Raw genomic sequence first — 20,635 nt, 5'->3', positions numbered from 1 at the left:
GTACCTTCAGGAACTAAGCTGTATGCTTGCTACTGTAAGGTACTTTTTGAAAGGGGGCGTTAAACAAAATTTACAGAAGAAAAAAGAACTCTTTTCTTTTGTAGTAGAGAAATATCTTATTTCTTTCTAGGTGTTGCAAGGTGGCTAATGGATTACCAAGTTCATTTTCCTCTTCTTGGCACACAACTAAATTATCATTCCCAGATAAAGTTACTTATGATTGAGTTTTAAGCAATGGAATGTGAGGAGAAGTGATGTGTGCTCTTTCCAGGATTGGCTCACATAAACCTCCCAGGAGTGATCCTCCTTGCTATTTCCTTAGAAATTGGAAATCACATACTGATGATGGCATAAATGCAAAGTAGAACAGAACTAGTCTCTAGAGAATATGGGCTGCCTGTAGGAACAGTTGATCACGACGTTCTTCTTTTTTTTTTTTAGACAGAGTCTCGCTCTGTTGCCCAGGCTGGAGTGACTGCAACCTCCACCTCCCACGTTCAAGTGATTCTCCTACCTCAGGCTCCTGAGTAGCTGGGACAACAGGCGCCCGCCACCACACCCAGCTAATTTTTTTTTTTTTTGGTATTTTTAGTAGAGACGGAGGTTTCACAATATTAGCCAGGCTGGTCTTGAACTCCTGACCTTGTGATCCACCCACCTCGGCCTCCCAGAGCGCTGGGATTACAGGCATGAGCCACCACGCCCAGCCTGGGATGTTCTATTAGCAACAAACAAATAACAGACCCACACAGTTTTATAAAGGATATCTGCCAATATTTAAAGAACTAATTTCGATGCTATATAGCCTACTCAAGAGAAGATCCAAGATACAAAATTTCTTAACAAAAATAAAATAAGGAAAATATTGTCAATTCATTTCATGAAACTGACATAATGTGACTTTAAATATAGGCAAGGACTGTACAAGAAAAGCAATTTCACTTATAAACACAGAAAATTTTTAATTGCAACATTGGATTCATCAAGTGAATCCAGTAATGTACATAAAAATTTTGCCTAAGCAAGTGTTCCTATCCTAGGAATGAGGAAATTATTTAACAGTTTATAAATTTAATACATCAATACAGATTTAAGAATTGTGTGTGTGTGTATATATATATATATATATATACATATATAATCATGTCAATAGATACAGAAAAAGCATTATATAAAAATACTATAATTTATAACAAAAAGTTGCAATCTAGGGATAGTTTCTTTCAAAATGTGACTAAAAAGATACAACAAAAGTCACAATGCTCATTATGTGTAATTGTGAAATGTTAGGCATATTTCATTAAAACTGAAAAAGGTAAGGAAGCCCACTTTTTCTATTTCACATTATAGTAGGGTTCCTAATCAGTTCAATACGATTTAGAAATCAGTTAAAAGGATAAGTATTAAAAGCAAAGGTGCAAACAAGTCATTGCTAATAGATAACTTGTCTTTGTAGAATATTCAAGAGAAGATACATACTATTGGAACTAATAAGATAATTCAACTGGATTACAGAAAATATGTTAACTCTTCCCCCCTTAAATCTATAAATGTGATACAATTACATTAAATTCCATTTTATTTAGAGAATTAAAAAATTCAACCTATTATTCATATTGAAGGGTAAAGGGCCAAGAGTAGCCAAGAACAATCCTAACGAAGAAAAATAAAAGCGAGTAACTTATCCTTTCAAATTCTCAATGCTAATTATAAAACTCCGGGAAAAAATACAGCCTAGAATAAAACTGGCACACACAAAACTCACAGCACTCACAGAACAGACACACACAGGTTTTGAATATGATAGCAGAGTATTACAAATCAGTGTAGAAAGATTCAATCAACGGTGCTAGGCAATTGGCTACTCTATGGGGGAAAAAAAAACAAGGCAAATGAATTTGGACCTCATGTCATGTACATAAATAAGTTGTGCATAGATTAAAAGTCCAAACATCAAAATGAAAATTTTAAAATATTTTAATAATATAGAATTACCTTATAGCATTGAAGTTGGAAAAAGAGTAAGATGTAAAACACAAGCCAGATGAAAAAGATTGGTAAATGTGACTATCTTAAATGTAAACAGGTAAACTTTGGTATATGTGAGATACCATAAACTGATTTAAATAAAGCCACATTGCAGGAAGCATTCCCAGAGAATTTAAACAAACAAACAAAAGATTAGTATTCTGAATATATCAATAATTTCAACAAGTCAAAATGTTAAAAAAGGTCTACTAATATAAAAATGGATAAAGAATATGAATGCACAATTTTAGAAAGGGGAAACTGTAATGGCCAATTATTTGAATTACTTGACAAGAAGTGTACCTTCACTTTTAGGCAGAAAAATTTAAATTAAAATGTCACAACTTGAAACTCGTAATATTGGTGACACTTAAAAAATAGGTAATACCACCGGGCGCGGTGGCTCACGCTTGTAATCCCAGCACTTTGGGAGGCCGAGGCGGGCGGATCACGAGGTCAGGAGATCGAGACCACGGTGAAACCCCGTCTCTACTAAAAATACAAAAAATTAGCCGGGCGTGGTGGCGGGCGCCTGTAGTCCCAGCTACTCGGAGAGGCTGAGGCAGGAGAATGGCGGGAACCCGGGAGGCGGAGCTTGCAGTGAGCCGAGATCGCGCGACAGACGGGCTGTCTCAAAAAAAAAAAAAAAAAAAAAGGTAATACCAAGTTGATAAGAAAACGAAAAATCATACACTGTGAAAAAAATATTGGTCCTGAATCACCTGGGAGCTTTTTACAAATACAGATGCTCCCAGATTAACTAAATAAAAAGCTGCACCTTAACAAGATCTGTAGATAATTGATATCTACATTAAAGTTTGAGAAGCATTGCCCTGGACTAAAGCAGTGGTTCTCAATATTGAATGCACATTAGGACCACTTGAGATGTTCTCAAAATATATCAATTCATGGGCCCTACTCCTGAAAAAACTGAATTGCCATCTATACTCAAGAACTTCCCAGATGATCCATTTCACTGTTTATCCATGGAATCTCCGTACCAGAGAAAATCTCACATATGCACAAGGAAATACATGAAAGATTATATAGTTTCCAAAAGCAAAAATCTGAACAAATCCTAATTGACCATGTGTTTATAAAATGTTAGGTTGTATAATATAATTTCAACTGCAGACAAAATGAGTTAACTGGGTCCTTGTGTATCAATATCAACTATTCTGAAAAATAAAATGCCGAGTGCAAAAAGCCAGTTGGGAAAGAATTGTGCAGTATCAAATTATGATACCATTTATGAAAATATATGTCAATTCTGTAAATTATTATTTAGAAACTAAAAGTCCAACCCTTTAGGAAGGGAGCAGTGTTTTGTTTAAAATATACTGTGAAATACAGAGCTTCTACAATTTAGACCAGGCTGAACTTTGGGGATCATTTCAAAGGCCTCATTTGGTCCCAGAGAAGTGGTGCATTTCTGGGTGTACATGTAGGTCACAGATAAGTCAACCTTATGGTCATTAAAATCTAGCTTTTGCAGCAATGCTGATGCTAATGTTGCTCTCCTAACTGGATATTAACATAGTTCTATATTCTAATTTTTAACATTCAGCTGACCTGAATTCCCATCCAATCTCCTGCCCTCTCTACCACCACACATATTCATACAATTTTCCTTCCAAGCATACAGAAGCCCTCTCTGTGTACTTTCCACTCCCATCTCAGGAGGCACTACAGAGCCTGGGTCATGTTTCACCCTGTACAAAATGAGTCCTCCTATTTACATACCTGGCCTGGAAGAGTACAAGGTGCGTTTGAGAAAAAGATACTGTTAATGTGCAGCACTGTCATCAACTAGGTTTTTCGTGTGTGTAATTTTGGAGGTAGTGATAGACAAAGTCATTTCTCTCTTTAGAAAAAAAAAATCGAGAAACAGGTTTTGATTTTGTGCATTTTCATCAAATTCAAATAATCTAGAAAAATAGAGTGAGATCAAAAGCTACAAGAAAGGCTCAAGCGAGCTGGATGCGGCATAGCCTGTGGTGACCAAGGTGGTTTGTTTTTTGTCACAGTTAAGAATGACATACAATTAAGTGAAATAATTTTTCAAAGTGAATTCTGCAGCAAAAACTCCATTTTAATTTTATCCATCAGAAAGTTTACAAATGCCTATCATCTACAGGTATTATGCTCCCTTAAGGCAGCAGTCATACTCCTTTACAATCTCTTTAGAGAGCCAGGGGTATAGATGTACAAAAATACATCACAAAAGAAGTAAGTAAATTGCTTAGTATCAAATAAGGGGACACAAATTCACTCCTGGAGGAGTTGAGAGAAGCAATTTGGCCTAGAGGGCTCAGAAAGACTTTTTTAAAGTTGTAGGTTTTATATAGGGGCCTGATAAAGACTACTAGGGGCTTAACGGTAGGGACTATGGGTTGGTCATTTTTACAGCACATACTTACATAATTGAAACTCATTAAATATTTGCAGATGGTGAGAGACAGGATTTGTATCATTAAAGAGGAGAAGAACTTCAGACAAGCTAGTATTGCTTGCAGAAAGACAGATGGGAATGTCAAAGGAGAGCAGGAAATATTTCTTGAATACTTAATATGTGTGAAACACTGTGCTACATACTTCATATCCATTACCTCATTCAGTAATGTGCCTTGCTGTACCACACAGCCATGCTATGAATTAGGAATTATTAACCTAATTCTAAGAGAAGAAAAATCTGAGACCAAACCGATCATAAGCGGCAAGACTGGGTCTCAACCCAATACTGTTTTTCACTAAATCTTGTATTTAGTATATTAAACATGATGCTTGCTCACAAAGATCTAAGCTATTGAGTCATGGTAAGAAGATTCAACATGAAAATATCCAGTATGAAATCTAAGGCCACAGAATTTGGAGTTAGGCTGCCTTGAAACTCTGGTGCTTACTATTTGTTTGACATTGAACAAATGACTTAAATTTTATGATCCTCTATTTCCTTCTGTAAAATTTGGATAATTAGAGAAAATACATCATAGTGATTTAGAGGAGAATGTATAAGGTAATAAACATACAGAAATAGAACATTACGTGACATAAATTATGTACTTGATAAATGTATGCTTTATAGAACTAACATTAAATGTTGTTGGATTGAAGAGCTTAAGCAGTGTTTCCTGTTTTCTTTTTTTAAGTTTCAGAATGGTTCTGAATAATGTATACATTTCTCTTAATTTATTCGGTTGTCTTTGTTTCCTTCTAAATAACATTCTCTGAGCACTGACTCCTCTTCTATGGTTAGGTAGACTGCACCATTAACTTAGTCATAAATTTTCTATTTGTGCAGATCATTTTTATCGAATATCTTTAGAAAAAACAGTTTACATTGTTTAACCTGCATCACTGTAGTATCTAGTTGCAGAAGGTACTCAAGCATAAAACCTGTATGTTTTTATCATAGGTATCATTCCTTGCCATTGGAAACGTTTATGAGTCTTTAACGTTGGCCAATAGATGGCAGATATTAAAGGACACAAACAGCCGAATATTTTTAACCCTTCCAGACCGGATACTCTCTCCTCATACAAGACAAGTAGAGCACAGCCAGGTGAGAGTACGTGCTTCAGCCAGCCCCCTGAAGCTATGACTAGCTTTTCAAGAGTATCACTGATCCAGACCATTTAGAGAGTAATATCAGACTCGGTGAAGCAGAGAGTCCCTACATTTAGCCTAAAGACAAACAGCAACTGAAAAAATACAGAAAAAGTCTTCAGGAGAAAGTTCACGGTGAATATCCTCTTAACTGAGCAATAAAAGATACAGAGGTTAAATATAAAAAAATGACTGGAGAGTACGCAAAGAAAGTATATAAAAAAGAAAGGTGACAGAGCTAAGACATTAGGCGAAAATAAAAATTACAATTGCATGTAATAAAAGAACAGGATAAATAATAACTAGCATTAATTACATCTTCACTATGTACCAAGAACTATTCTAAGTACTTATGCATATTAAAGAATCACATCTTCACAATATTTATGTGAAACATTTTCACTCCTATTTTGCTGATGGGGAGACTAAGGCAAATTCATTAACTTGCTCAGATCACTTAATTGTTAACTAGAGATCTAGGATTCAAACTGAACTGATCTGAGTCTGAAACCTAATTTTTTTTTCCTCCAAGGCTATACAGGCAGAAAACAAAAACAGTAGAACTTTATAAGAGAAATCTTGGATTGAAGAGGAACATATTGCATGGAGAAATCTCACAGAGCTGAGTTAGAGTGTTGATACCTTACCCTAATAATCCCTTTAATCCCCTATTTTGTGAGTGCACCTATGAATGCATTCAAAGACTGGGGTGTAAACAGTTTATATAAGTAGCTGAAGGTACTATATTAAGACAGTTATCACTCTGCACTATTAAAATTATATCCTCATTTATCTGCCTTATTAGACTGTGAGCCTTGAGCCTTTTGAGGGTAGGAGAAAAGATCTTGTATTGAATGGTGTGTTCTTTTTTTTAATTATACTTTAAGTTCTGGGATACATGTGCAGAACGTGCAGGTTTGTTACATAGGTATACACGTGCCATGGTGGTTTGCTGCACCCATCAACCCATCATCTACATTAGATAGTTCTACTAATGCTATCCCTCCCCTAGCACTCCACCCTCTGACAGGCCCCAGTGTGTGATATTCACCTCCCCGTGTCCATGTATTCTCATTGTTCAACTTCCACTTATGAGTGAGACCATATGGTGTTTGGTTTTCTGTTCCTGCATTAGTTTGCTGAGAATGATGGTTTCCAGCTTCATCCACGTTCCTGCAAAGGACATGAACTCATTCTGTTTTATGGCTAAATAGTATTCCATGGTGTATATGTGCCACATTTTCTTTATCCAGTCTGTCATTGATGGGCATTTGGATTGGTTCCAAGTCTTTGCTAGTGTGAACAGTGCCACAGTAAACACAGGTGAGCATGTGTCTTTTTGGTGGAATGATTTATAATCCTTTGGGTATATACCCAGTAATGGGATTGCTGGATCAAATGGTATTTCTGGTTCTAGATCCTTGAGAAATTGCCACACTGCCTTCCACAATGGTTGAAATAACTTATACTCCCACCAACAGTATAAAAGTGTTCCTATTTCTCCACATCCTCTCCAGCATCTGTTGTTTCCTGACCTTTTTTTTTTTTTTTTTGAGATGGAGTCTCGCTCTGTCACCCAGGCTGGAGTGCAGAGGCACGATCTCGGCTCACTGCAACCTCTGCCTCCTGGGTTCAAGCGATTCTCCTGCCTCAGCCTCCTGAGTAGCTGGGACTACAGGAGCATACCACCATGCCTGGCTAATTTTTTGTATTTTTAGTAGAGACGGGGTTTCACCGTATTAGCCAGAATGGTCTCCATCTCCTGACCTTGGGATCTGCCTACCTTGGCTTCCCAAAGTGCTGGGATTACATGTGTGAGCCACTGCACCCAGCTGTTTCCTGACTTTTTAATGATCGCCATTGTAATTGGCGTGAGATGGTACCTCATTGCGGTTTTGATTTGCATTTCTCTAACGACCAGTGATGATGAGCTTTTTTCATACATTTGTTGGCTGCATAAATGTCTTCTTTTGAGAAATGTCTGTTCATATCCTTTGCCCACTTTTTGATGGGATTGTTTGTTTTTTTCCTGTAAATTTGTTTAAGTTCTTTGCAGATTCTGGATATTAGCCCTTTGTCAGATGGATAGATTGCAAAAATTTTCTCCCATTCTTTAGGTTGCCTGTTCACTCTGATGATAGTTTCTTTTGTTGTACAGAAGCTCTTTAGTTTAATTAGATCCCATTTGTCAATTTTGGCTTCTGTTGCCATTGCCTTTCATGTTTTGATCATAAAGTCTTTGCCCATGCCTCTGTCCTGAATGGTATTGCCTAGGTTTTCCTCCAGGGTCTGTATGGTTTTAGTTCTTAAGTTTATTATTTGCAGAACTCCTTACATACTGTAGATGCTCAAAAATCCTAGTTTGTCCCTCTCCCCATCCCTCTTCCTTATCCCTGTAACATACTGTTCATATCCTCATATTCCACTTTCCATCAAAATTATTTGCTTTCTTTCCACATGGTAGCCTCTGTGCGCTTATGCTTTGCCTTCTTTGTTAACAGAGGACTCTGTTCCCATCCAGCCTCATCCCTCCACTTGAGCACTAAGTCCTTTCACTTTAACTACTCAAGGGCTTCATTTCACTAATCCTCCCATTCTCTCCCACATCATCCAGTGTTTTACCTTTATTAGATCATTCCCATAGCATGTGTTCCTCAATCTTTAAGAAAAAATAAACAGAAACAAAAACAACAAAAAACCTCTTGAGCAATCTTTTATGTTTACTGTCTCAGTAAACATAAAATGCCTCAAAATAGTGTTTGTAGTCATCATATAATTTTTTCTTGATTTCTTTCTAATTACACTTTCACCACTACTACTTCCTTGCAACTACCTTCTTTCCTACCACCCTACGATGAGGCACATTACTTAACCCAGTGACCGGTTCTCAGCTCTCATCTTACTTAGTATATTACTCAACGTTTAGAATAATTGATCACTTTGTTCCCCTTGAAACATTTTCTCCTCTTTTCTGGACATCACACTCTCCTAGTTTTCTACTAGCCTTTACTGGCCTCTCTTTGCCAGTCAGCTCTGATGGTTTTTTTCCCCTGTCTCACTAGTCTCCTGATGTTAGAGCATCTCAAGCATAGATTGTTGGACCTCCTTTTATCTTCATTACTGCTTTAGTGAGTCCATCACATTTTATGGTTTGAAATACCAACTAAAAATTCAACAACACTTCCCTGAATTGTAGACACAGATCTCCTTCATTTCTTTCCCTTGGGTTCAAGATTAGATATACAATTCTCTGCTCAGTATCTTCACATGGTTGTCTAGTGCATATCTCAACATGTCTAATGAAAACTCTTGTTTTTTCCACTCAAACTATCATGTCAGCCTTTCTTATCTCAGTTAATCATAACTAGTTTTTCCAATTTGTTCAAACTAAAATCCTTGAAATCACCCTTGGTTTCCCTCTTATTCTCACACTCCACATCTATTATCAGAAAAACTTTAGAGCCTCCTAACTTCTCCTGCTACTGTCCATGTCCCAGGCAATCAGTTCTCAACACAGAAGTCACAGTAATTCTAATAAAATCAATCAGATTGCATTGCATTTCGCCCAAACACCCCAGTAGTTTCTTATCTGTTATGTACTGCATTCTGTTGTTAGCAGAAATAAGGACATTAAAGGTGATTCTGATGAGAGTTCTGAAAGAGGAAGACAGTAGTGCAAGCTATTATAGTTTTAGAGAACATATATATCATTAACATAATGTTAGTAGAAATACGAACACTAAAGATGCTCTGGTAGGATCTCAGCTGAAAATGAGGAACATGTTATCATAGACTGAAAGAAAAATGGTTCATGCTATGAAGTGGCAAAAACTTGGCTGAATTGTGTTCTAGTGTTTTGTGGAAGGTAGAGCTTAAAAACAATAAACTTAGATATTTAGCTGAAAAGATTCCTAAGCAAAGTGTTGAAGATGCAGCTTGGGTTTTCCTTACTGCTTATGAGAAAGGAGAGAAATAAGGAGAAGAAGAAATTATTAACAGAAAAAAAAAAAAAACAGAACTTAAAGATTTAGAGAATATACATACTGCAAAAAAATAAGAAAGTGTGTTCTGGAAGGGACAACAAAGGTATGGCTGAACAAGTACTCCATAAAGAGATTGCCCATGGATTTAATCAGCTATGTCTCCAGTAGCCAGCAAAGGAAAACAGAGCTATTCATATGTTATCATGCTTTATCCTTCAAAAAAAGAAGGAGTGACCTTGAAGGTAATTCAGACATCATCAGAGCTCCCACTTGCACCACAGGCCCAGAGCATGCATGCCCAGGAAGCAAGATTATTTACTTCTCAGAGAGGGTGGGGCCACCTCCTAGATTTCAGTAGCCAAACTGCCCCTTAAAGAGTCATGGGGGCAGGATAATGCTTAAGGCTATGGAGGTGATGCCGCTGCCTTATTGGGCCTGGAGAGCAGAGCATCTGGATCTGGCCAAACAGGGTATTCTTAAGCCTTAAGATCTAAGAAAGTGCCTTGATAGGTTTTAGAGTGGCTTGGGACTCACCATGTCTTTCTTCTTTCTGATTTCTCTCTCTTGGAATGGGAATGTTTATCTTATTCCTAATCCACTGTTGTAATTTTAACACACATAACTAGTCTTGTTTCACAGGTTCATAGCTGGCCAGGAACTTTGCCTCAGGATGAGGCATACCTCTTGACTCACCTATATTCTATTTAGATGATATTTAGATGAGAATTTGAACTTGAAATTTATGCTGAAATGGGTTAAGACTTTTGGTGCTCTTAGCATGGGGTGAATGTATTGTAAGTGAGGACATGAATTTGGGGAAGTGGGCCAGAGGTGAGAATTTTATAGGCCAAATTGTGTTCCTCCAAATTTATATGTTGAAATCCTAACCTCCAATGTGACTTTAAGGGTTTGTAGATAGGGCCTTTAAGGAGGTAACTAACCTTAAATGAGGTCATCCTGGTTGGCCCCTAATCTAATATGACTGATGTCCTTATAATAAGAGACAGAGACATCAGAGCTCTCTTTCTTTCTTCATACACACAGAAAAATGGCCACGTGAAGACACAACCAGAATGTGACTATATATGAGTCAGGAAGAAAGATACCACCAGAAACCATCCCTAATAGCACCTTGATCATGAAGTTCTATAAAAATAAATATCTTCAGTTAAGTCACTCGGTCTTTGGTATTCTGTTATGGTAGCTCAAGCAGAATAATATACCATCACACTCAGAGCCAGGGGTATAGTCTGTCCAATGGCTAATAGTGGCCTTCCTCTCTACATCCTGTTGCTTTTCCAATATAATCTATTTTTCTAGCAGCTCCATTATTTCCTTGCTCTCTGGCATTTCCATGGCTCAGGGGCCATAACTTGCGGTTTCATTTATCTGGACTCTCCCTTCAGATATATGCATAGATTTTTCCTTGTACTTCTTTTAATTCTTTGTCCAAATATAGTGTCCAAATATAGATTTGTCCAAATCTCTCCTGATAAGATGTTATCAATGACAATGTGTGCCCGAAACTTCATTAGCGATTTTACTTTCGCCCTGGTCCTGTGGTCCTGTGATCTCACCCTGCCTCCATTTGCCTTGTGATATCTTATTACCTTGTGAAGCATGTGATCTCTGTGACCCACACCCTATCAGTACACTCCCTCCCTTTTTGAAATCACTAATAAAAACTTGCTGGTTTTATGGCTCAGGGGGCATCACGGAACCTGCCGATATGTGATGTCTCCCCTGGACACCCAGCTTTAAAATTTCTCTCCTTTGCACTCTTTCCCTTTATTTCTCAGACCGGCAGATACTTAGGGAAAATAGAAAAGAACCTATGTGAAATATCGGGGCTGAATTTCGCCCGATATCACAGAGATGTCTTTGCACTGTTTTTGAATATCACTTTCAAGGATAATAACACACCAACATAATTTTAGAGATAATTGGAATGTTGTCAAAATGTCAAAATGATTTCCTTGAACATTCTGTTTACAAATTTTACCTATCTTCCTTGATAAAAAAAAGTCTTCATAGAACATACCACCTTCTGACGTATTACATAAATTACTTATATGTTTTGTTTCTTGTCCCTTCTTACTAAAACCAAAGTTTCTTGAATAGAAATTTTTGTTGATCTTGGTCACTGTTCACTTCAGTGCCTAGAATAGATTCTGTCAGATAATAAATGTTTAATAAGCATTTGTTAAATTAATAGAAATGTATTTATATTTTCTTCTCTGCTAGTCAAAGAATAATGACCTTCATATTTGTACTTCTAAGGCTTATATTGTAAATATAAAATATTTACTACCTTCATTAAATTTTTTATTAAATATGAATAGAATAATAACAAAATAATAAATCAACGTTGATAACAGGGAGAGGAATCAGGAGTCTAGTATACAACCCTGCCATTTCATTTCTGATATTTATATAAAGTTGGTATTCTATGTAATATTTGGAGATGACTGCTAGGAACATGACACTTACCTTAGGCTGTGTTTGTTTTTTCATGTTTTATAAAGTTGATAATAAACAGCAATAACAGGTCCTGTTGCCAAGCTTCCCAACTAATGTGAATGTTGCAAGGTGAATTAATTAGTAAGAACAGATGTCATGCATGCAATGCAGTTCTAAGAGATCTGCTGGCCATGGTCCAGTAGCTGGCCTCATAGTACAGTGTAAGTACAGACTGCATACACAGACACCAGCCAGTTTAGGTTCACATGTGGAATCACAGTGTTGTGGGAAGTCAGGGACCCCGAACGGAGGGACCGGCTGAAGCCACGGCAGAAGAACATAAATTGTGAAGATTTCATGGACATTTATTAGTTCCCCAAATTAATACTTTTATAATTTCCTATGCCTGTCTTTACTGCAATCTCTGAACATAAATTGTGAAGATTTCATGGACACTTATCACTTCCCCAGTCAATACCCTTGTGATTTCCTATGCCTGTCTTTACTTTAATCTCTTAATCTAGTCATCTTTGTAAACTAAGGAGGATGTATGTTGCCTCCCGACCCTGTGATGATTGTGTTAACTGCACAAATTGTTTGTAGAGCACGTGTGTTTGAACATATGAAACCTGCGCACCGTGAAAAAAGAACAGGGTAACGGCAATGTGCAGGGAACAAGGGAGATAACCTTAAACTCTGACTGCCAGTGAGCTGGGTGGAACAGAGCCATATTTCTCTTCTTTCAAAAGCAAATGGGAGAAATATCGCTGAATTCTTTTTCTTAGCAAGGAACATCCCTGAGAAAGATAATTCACCCCTGAGGGTGGGCCTCTAAAATGGCTGCTTTGGAGGCGGCTGTCTTTTACAGTCACAGCTGTAGGGATGAAATAAGCCCCAGTCTCCCTTAGCACTCCCAGGCTTATTAGGATGAGGAAATTCCCACCTAATAAATTTTGGTCAGACCAGTTGTCTGCTCTCAAACCCTCTCTCCTGATAAGATGTTATCAATGACAATGTGTGCCCGAAACTTCATTAGCAATTTTAATTTCGCCCCGGTCCTGTGGTCCTGTGATCTCACCCTGCCTCCATTTACCTTGTGATATCTTATTACCTTGTGAAGCATGTGATCTCTGTGACCCACACCCTATTCGTACACTCCCTCCCTTTTTGAAATCACTAATAAAAACTTGCTGGTCTTACGGCTCAGGGGGCATCACAGAACCTGCCGACATGTGATGTCTCCCCTGGACACCCAGCTTTAAAATTTCTCTCCTTTGTACTCTTTCCCTTTATTTCTCAGACTGGCCGACACTTAGGGAAAACAGAAAAGAACCTACATGAAATATCGGGGCTGAATTTCACCCGATATCACAGAGATGTCTTTGCACTGTTTTTGAATATCACTTTCAAGGATAATAACACACCAACATAATTTTAGAGATAATTGGAATGTTGTATTTAGCTAGATATTTCACTGCAAGCTCATTACAGTTTGCAAACAATATTTACAATTTCTCGTATTTCTTTTGTTAAATGCTTAACTACTTGCCTGCTGTAATGTAAAATAGCAAAGAATTGAAATGCTTGTGCACCTGGTTTATTTTAATAGCAAATTTTTATTCATGTTCTCAGTAATAGGCACAGGAAAAGCAAACAGAAATTAAGTGGTTAATGAAAAAATAATGACTATGGAAAATTTGCTTTTGCAAACTGCTTAAGTTCTCATTATCCAAATAAAAATGATTGAAAATAATCTCAATATGAAGTAAGGATTTCAATCTATTACCTTTCTTAAAATTCAGTGTGTGCAAAATATCGGCCACAAATTTGCCAAGAAATTTCCATTATTATTTCTAAAATTAAGCAATATCTAACTCAAGAATCTGAATATTGCAGTGGGCAATACATATAAAGCGTATTATGAAAAACCATGGCACAATAAACAAAACCGTTGCTTTTTCCATTGGACAGGTTAGTTCTCTGACCAATACCTTTTTAATCAACTGTTGATTTGGTCTGGCCAAGAAGATATATTAAAGTTATATTAAAATTTTTAAGAAAATATATTATAAAATATTAAAAAATCTAGCTCCTGAAGTTAAGCACCATGTGAATTTTTACCATCATCTTAAAGTTCTGTCTTTCATACTGTAGTTGGAATCCCTATGATTTAGGGCTTAAAATGGTTAAAGTGTAAAGCCCTATGATAACAAAGATTTTTAATACTGTAATATAAAAAAGTATCAAATGAGTGTGTAGGTCTATAAAAAGTAAGAAATAATTTCAACTCAAAATCCTTTTGAAAATTCCTCCTACCCACTATTGTAAAACAAAAAAAATCTAGCATGTATTTTTCTTTCTTTCCCTACAGGTTCCTGATGTCAGTGCCATAAACTGGTTCAGGAAATTGTTATAATATGGGCAAAACTTCATACTAATGAAGAAATTATTATTTTCCCAAAACTGTGGTAAGCTATTTGTATACATTATTCCATTGAATACTCACAATGGCCCTATAAGGCAATAATCTTATTCTAATAAAAATTTAAAAAGTGGGTAGTTAATGTCCCCAAGTGTTGAAACCAGTACATGTCAGATAAGGCCTCAGACTTATCTGAAATGAAGTTGTCTTTTGGCACTAATACCTTTTAATTCCCATCCTACATCCTAGCATACCACATTAACTTCAGTACTGCAGAGACATGTCAATCTGTTTTTTTGTTTTTTTTTTTGAGATGGAGTTTTGCTCTGTTGCCCAGGCTAGAGTGCAGTGGTGTGATCTCATCTTACTGCAAGCTCCGCCTTCCAGGTTCATGCCATTCTCCTGCCTCCGCCTCCCGAGTAGCTGGGACTACAGGGGCCCACCACCATGCCCGGTTAATTTTTTTTTGTATTTTTAGTAGAGACAGGGTTTCACCGTGTTAGCCAGGATTGTCTCGATCTCCTGACCTTGTGATCTGCCTGCCTCAGCCTCCCAAAGTGCTGGGATTACAGGCGTGAGCCACCGCGCCCGTCCATGTCTATCTGTTTTTAAAATAAATACTGTATGGGACATTTTAAGGTAATTAGAAAGCATTTCATATTATTTCTGTGAAATAAAGCACTGAAATATGGCTAAAAAGACTTACAATTTAAAATGCAAACTTAAAACATTTATGGACAGAGAAATTAAACATTTTATGTAATAGATAAAAGAGAAGTCAATCAAATAAACAACAAAATATAACAGTAAAACACCCTGTAAAAAGACTGATCAGAAGTGTATACAGATAGAAGTTGCAATGGCCAAAAACAGAAATAGTAGAAAGTGATACTACATTCCAAATCTAATGATTTAATGAATTCCTCTTGAAGAGGAACTGAGGTTAATGGAAATTGTTCACGCTTAATTTAGCTGCATACAATGCTCTGATTTTTTATTTTATTTGGATTTAACCTCACTTTATGCTTTTTCTGCATTTACAAAGTCTAAGGTAACAAACCATTTCAAAATTTTTAAAAATCAACATTTCAACCCAAAATTTGGAGGAGACAAATCCAGTAAGCAGTTTCTTACTAAAGTTTATTCTTACTTCCTACCTGAGTAACTTGCACACTACGAAGCTCATCTGCAACTGAGAGGGAAACAGTGAGTATCACCAAAAAAGCTTTGAGATTTCTAAGCAGATTCTTTTTTATTTATTTCTGTTTTCATAAATATAAAAATGCATAAAAAGGAGATTGGTCATATATTATAATTTGTTCCACTCTCCCAGAAAATATCTACTATCTGATTCTTATACATATACACATGTTGTATCCTTTAAAAGATTTTTAAAATACCATTTATTTATGTCAAACAGTAAATAACTGAAATGAGAGGAAAATAAGAAAAGTTATTGGTCCATAATGTATAAAATGGCACAGGATATCATACAACTTTTTGCAAGAAAAAGCAAAACATACCAGTAATATCACCACCACAAACACCAAAAAGCTGTAACTCTTAAGAGGGAAAATCACTCTGAAATCGTTTTAAAAATGAGGAACTGAATCCAATCAAAAGAGAAGAAATAAATGTTCCATGATTTTTCAAACTTTATGAATTTCACTATCACTTTAAATTCTTCAGTATCTACTATGGATTTTTTAGATTCTGTTTGAAATAACTCAAAATAGTCCCTCACCCTCCTATAGGTATAGATGGTGGAGATGAAAACAAATATATTTGAGTGCTAAATATGATTTAACTAGATTATTTGTTTCTCACAGTCATTATGCCAGGTAAATATTTTCCCTGTTTTACAGATGAAGTAAGCCTGAGGAGAGAGGTTAGGGAGCCTGTCAGTCACACAGCTGGTTCAGGCCTGCAAGTATATTCCACACATGCAGCTCAAAAGAGCCTTTATGATACTTCTTACTGTAGCTGCATGATTTTTGAATAAACAAAAGAATGTACTTCACTTGCTCTGCAATCCAAGGTAATGCTAGTTCTGAACTTCTAAAAGTAGTAACATGAAAATGAAAAGGATCTGTGGCATAACATCTTCCCCCAATTCCTTGCTACATATTCTTATTTCAGAAAAAAAAGAACAATAGAAAATGAGACATTTTTTTCCACAGTGGTAGACACCCAAAAAAGAATATGTGATTTTCCTCCTCTTATAGTAAACTATCTAAAGCTTCTAAATCAATGCATACCAACATAGGTCAAAGCAAACATAAATGACACTAACAACACCTGTCTACCTGTAGCTTGTTTTCTATATATGCCAATTCATCACTGGCTAGTAAAACCTAATAAGAGTGTGTGTATGTGGTTTTATTTTTCCATTTACGTGGTTAGACCCTTAGTTGCATTGTGATTGAGAAGCATCCTTTTAAAGAGCTTTACCTATTGCTTATTAAACATACATCTCCGTGTGTGCAAAAGCAGCATGGGTGGGGGTGCTGATAAGTGATGGATACACAGGAAAGAAAAATGGCTATCCCTTCATTCATTGTTTCCAATTTATTCGTGTTGCAAAAGAGTGTGTGCCCTTGTGGAAAGTGGTGCTTCTCTGAGTTTTTTATTAACCTGCATCATCACACTTCTCCCATCATCATTACACAAGGCAGTTAAGTAAACAGATATAATAAGCCTTGGTCTCGTCTTTAGAAATTTACTGCCATGGAAATTCAGCCAGCTATGTCATTTATCTTGCTTTTCAAAGAGTGATTTAAGTGCCACCCACATGTGAAGCAACAGTAAGCTAAGTTGCCATGATCATTTATTCACAAAATATTTCTTGTGTGTCATCTATTTCTTAGGCGTTGTATTAGGCATTGGGGTAATAAAAGTAAATCAAGTATGCCCTTCAAGATTTTGCAAAGTAATGAATACAGATGATCAAAAAGGACTAATTAAACATCCACAATCTAAAAATCCTTCTCTTTATCAAAGGTATCCATAGCAATAATGAATAAAAGTAAACAAATAAATAAGAATGTCTCTATTAACTATTCTCTGAGTCATAGTATTATTATATATGGCATATAACTTTCTGACAAAATGAAGCTAACATGTCCAATGTGTGTGTGTGTGAGTGTGTGTGTGCGCGCACGCACACACACGTAGTAATTCACATGCTCAACATTCTAAAGTGACTCCAGTGTCACTTGGTTACAGGTACATAAGTTTAATACATGATTTCTGAAAGTCTTGCCAACCTGTGATCCTAACAGACAAATTGCTTTAAGCAAGTCAAGGAAAAAATGTAAAAGTTTTGCATGAAGGGAAACTAAAACCATCTCAGACAAATGGTAATTGTCTCTTAAAAGATTTTCAAAAGATTTTTATTGTCAGTGAACTGCGATGGTTGATCCAGATGAAGTTGATTATGAATCATGAGCTGCTCATGTTCAAGGAAATGATATATTATCATTTATTCTAGCTAGCAATCTTCGGTGCACAATCTGCACTCTGGATTAACCAGCAATGGCAGACAGCAGAGCAGCTTTGGGGTAAGGAAGAGGTTAAGCTACCCTTAACCTATGCTTTGGTTAAGCTTTCCTTTGTGTTCTAGGACCTAATGGCTGCTTTCCTATTCATTTCAAATTATTAAAAAAGTGTCTAATTATACAGTAATGACATTTTTGAAATCATGGTTTTTCTTTTACACAGAGAATGGAATTGACAGTATGGTGTGCTTCCCTTCCAGGATCTGCAGTATTCATTTGAGCCACAAACCTTTTAGTAAATCTTGTAATTTTCCAGTCAGATAATCTAATCATAACCATGAATAGAACAGAAAGAGTATTAATACTGTAATACCATATCAAATGTACAATATTGAAACGCATTAAAAGCTTTTTAATGAGTTTACTGAAAGAGCAATATTGTTTAAGATTTGTCAAATTTGTTGATATGGTTTGGATTCCTATCTCCACTCAAACCTCATGTCGAATTATAATCCCCAATGTTGGAGGAGAAGCTTGGTGGGAGGTGATTGGATCATGGGGGCAGATTTCCCCCTTGCTGTTCTCATTATACTCAGTGAGTACTCAGGAGATCTGGTTGTTTAAAAGTGTGTAAGCTCCTCTCCCTTCTCTCTCTTCTTCCTGCTCCAGCCATGGAAAATGTGCCTGCTTCCTCTTTGCCTTCCACCATGATTATAAGTTTCCTGAGGCCTCCCCAGCCATGCTTCCTGTACAGCCTGTGGTACTGTGAGCCAATTAAACCTCTTTTCTTTATAAATTACCCAGTATCAAGCATTTCTTTATAGCAGCACAAGAATGGACTAATGGATCTGTTAATCCTTGTTTATTAAGGTATATGTTTCTCAAATTTGCTTTTCCATAAAACAGGCATTCTCGAAAACTTGTCTTGACATTCTGGTGGTTTTTAACAATAGATATAATGCTGAAAGATTCTGCTGTAGGCTCTGTGAAACATCTTCATTAGAACTTTAGGTGTTTTAACTGAAGGAGTCTGCACAAAAGGTAGATTATATTTACCTCCTAAATCTTTCAGGGAACTGTAACCATCTCCATGACGAAATATTAAAAGCAAATCCTATTTTAATGATTTCTTACTATTTCCTGGGTATTGTGCCACATATTATTTATTTTTATAGCAACTCTTGAGGGAATATTATCATAATTTATTAATAAAGGAATTCAGGCGCAGAAAACTCAAGTTCCTTATCTGAGATAAAAGAGCTATCTGTTTGCTCCTGTCACTGGAATTCTTCATTCATATAGGTGGTTCTTTCTTATTCAGATCCAATGTCACCTCCTTTCCTAATCACCTTATTACATAGCAGCTGTACACCCTTGGCCCACGTCAGTGGCTATCTCATAACTCCTTTCATTTTCTTTATAGTACTTATAATTTGAAATTACACTATTTAATTTATTTACTTACTTACTAATTATATGAACTCTTTCGCTCTTCTCTAGACATGTAAAGCAACTAGAATATAAGCCTGTTTTAGAGAAGAAGTTTTCAATTTGTTTATTATTTCTTCTCAGCCTTTTGAAAAGTGTCTGGTAGATAGTAGTTGCTAAATTAATGTTTACGGAATAAAGAAATAAATTAATGAAAGAAAATAATAGAGCCAGGATTCAAACCCAGGTCTTTTGACTCAATATCCAAAGTTCTATTTGTTTTATTTTATTTTATTTTATTTTATTTTATTTTATTTATTATATTTTATTTTACTTTATTTTATTTATTTTCTTATAGGATACATGTGCACAGATTGTAGGTTTAGTATATAGGTAAACATGTGCCATGGTGGTTTGCTACACCTATCAACCCATAACCTAGGTATTAAGCCCCACATGCATTAGCTATTTATACGGATGCTCTTCCTCCCCCTATCCCCCAACAGGCCACAGTGTGTGTTGTTCCCCTCCCTGTGTCCATGTGTTCTCATTGTTCAGCTCCCACTTATAACTGAGAACATGCAGTGTTTGGTTTTCTGTTTCTGTGTTAGTTTGCTGACAACAATGGCTTCCCGCTCCATCCATGCCCCTGCAAAGGACATTAATTCATTCCTTTTCATGGCTGTACAGTATTCCATGGTATATATGTACCACATTTTCTTTATCCAGTCTATCATCGATGGGCATTTGGGTTGATTCCATGCCTTTGGTATTGTGAATAGTGTTGCAATGAGCATACGTGTGCATGTATCTTTATAATAGAACAATTTATATTCCTCTGGGTGTGTACCCAGTAATGGGATTGCTGGGTCAAATGGTATTTCTGGTTCTAGGTCTTTGAGGAATTGCCACACTGTCTTCCACAATGGTTGAACTAATTTACATTCCCACCAACAGTGTAAAAGTGTTCCTATTTCTCCACAGCCTTGCCAGCCGCTGTTGTTTCTTGACTTTTTAATAATCACCATTCTGACTGGTGTGAGATGGTATCTTATTGCGGTTTTGATTTGCATTTTTCTAATGATCTGTGATGTTGTACTTCGTTTCAACGTTTGTGGGCTGCATCAATGTCTTCTTTTGAGAAGTGTCTATTCATGTCCTTTGCTCACTTTTTAATGGAGTTGTGTTTGTGTTTTTTTCTTGTAAATTTG

At 36.4% G+C, this 20,635-nt stretch overlaps 1 protein-coding gene and 1 long non-coding RNA gene across 6 annotated transcripts in view; both read right to left on the bottom strand.

Annotated features, from left to right (window-relative positions):
- NEGR1 (neuronal growth regulator 1) overlaps positions 1–20,635 on the bottom strand; it is a 906,728-nt gene that overhangs the window by 413,089 nt on the left and 473,004 nt on the right. The gene's annotated exons all lie outside the window — the stretch shown is intronic.
- LOC116469895 (uncharacterized) lies at positions 1,562–5,750 on the bottom strand. Its single transcript, XR_004248381.1, has 2 exons — positions 5,539–5,750; positions 1,562–1,866 (listed from the first exon to the last, which is right to left on the bottom strand). It is a non-coding gene; the product is annotated as an uncharacterized LOC116469895 (long non-coding RNA).

Source organism: Hylobates moloch, unplaced genomic scaffold (assembly GCF_009828535.3).
Source record: "Hylobates moloch isolate HMO894 unplaced genomic scaffold, HMol_V3 SCAFFOLD_5, whole genome shotgun sequence".
Lineage (NCBI taxonomy): Eukaryota > Metazoa > Chordata > Mammalia > Primates > Hylobatidae > Hylobates > Hylobates moloch.
The sequence above is the reverse complement of the archived record's forward strand: the minus strand, read 5'-3'. Positions and strand labels throughout refer to the sequence as shown.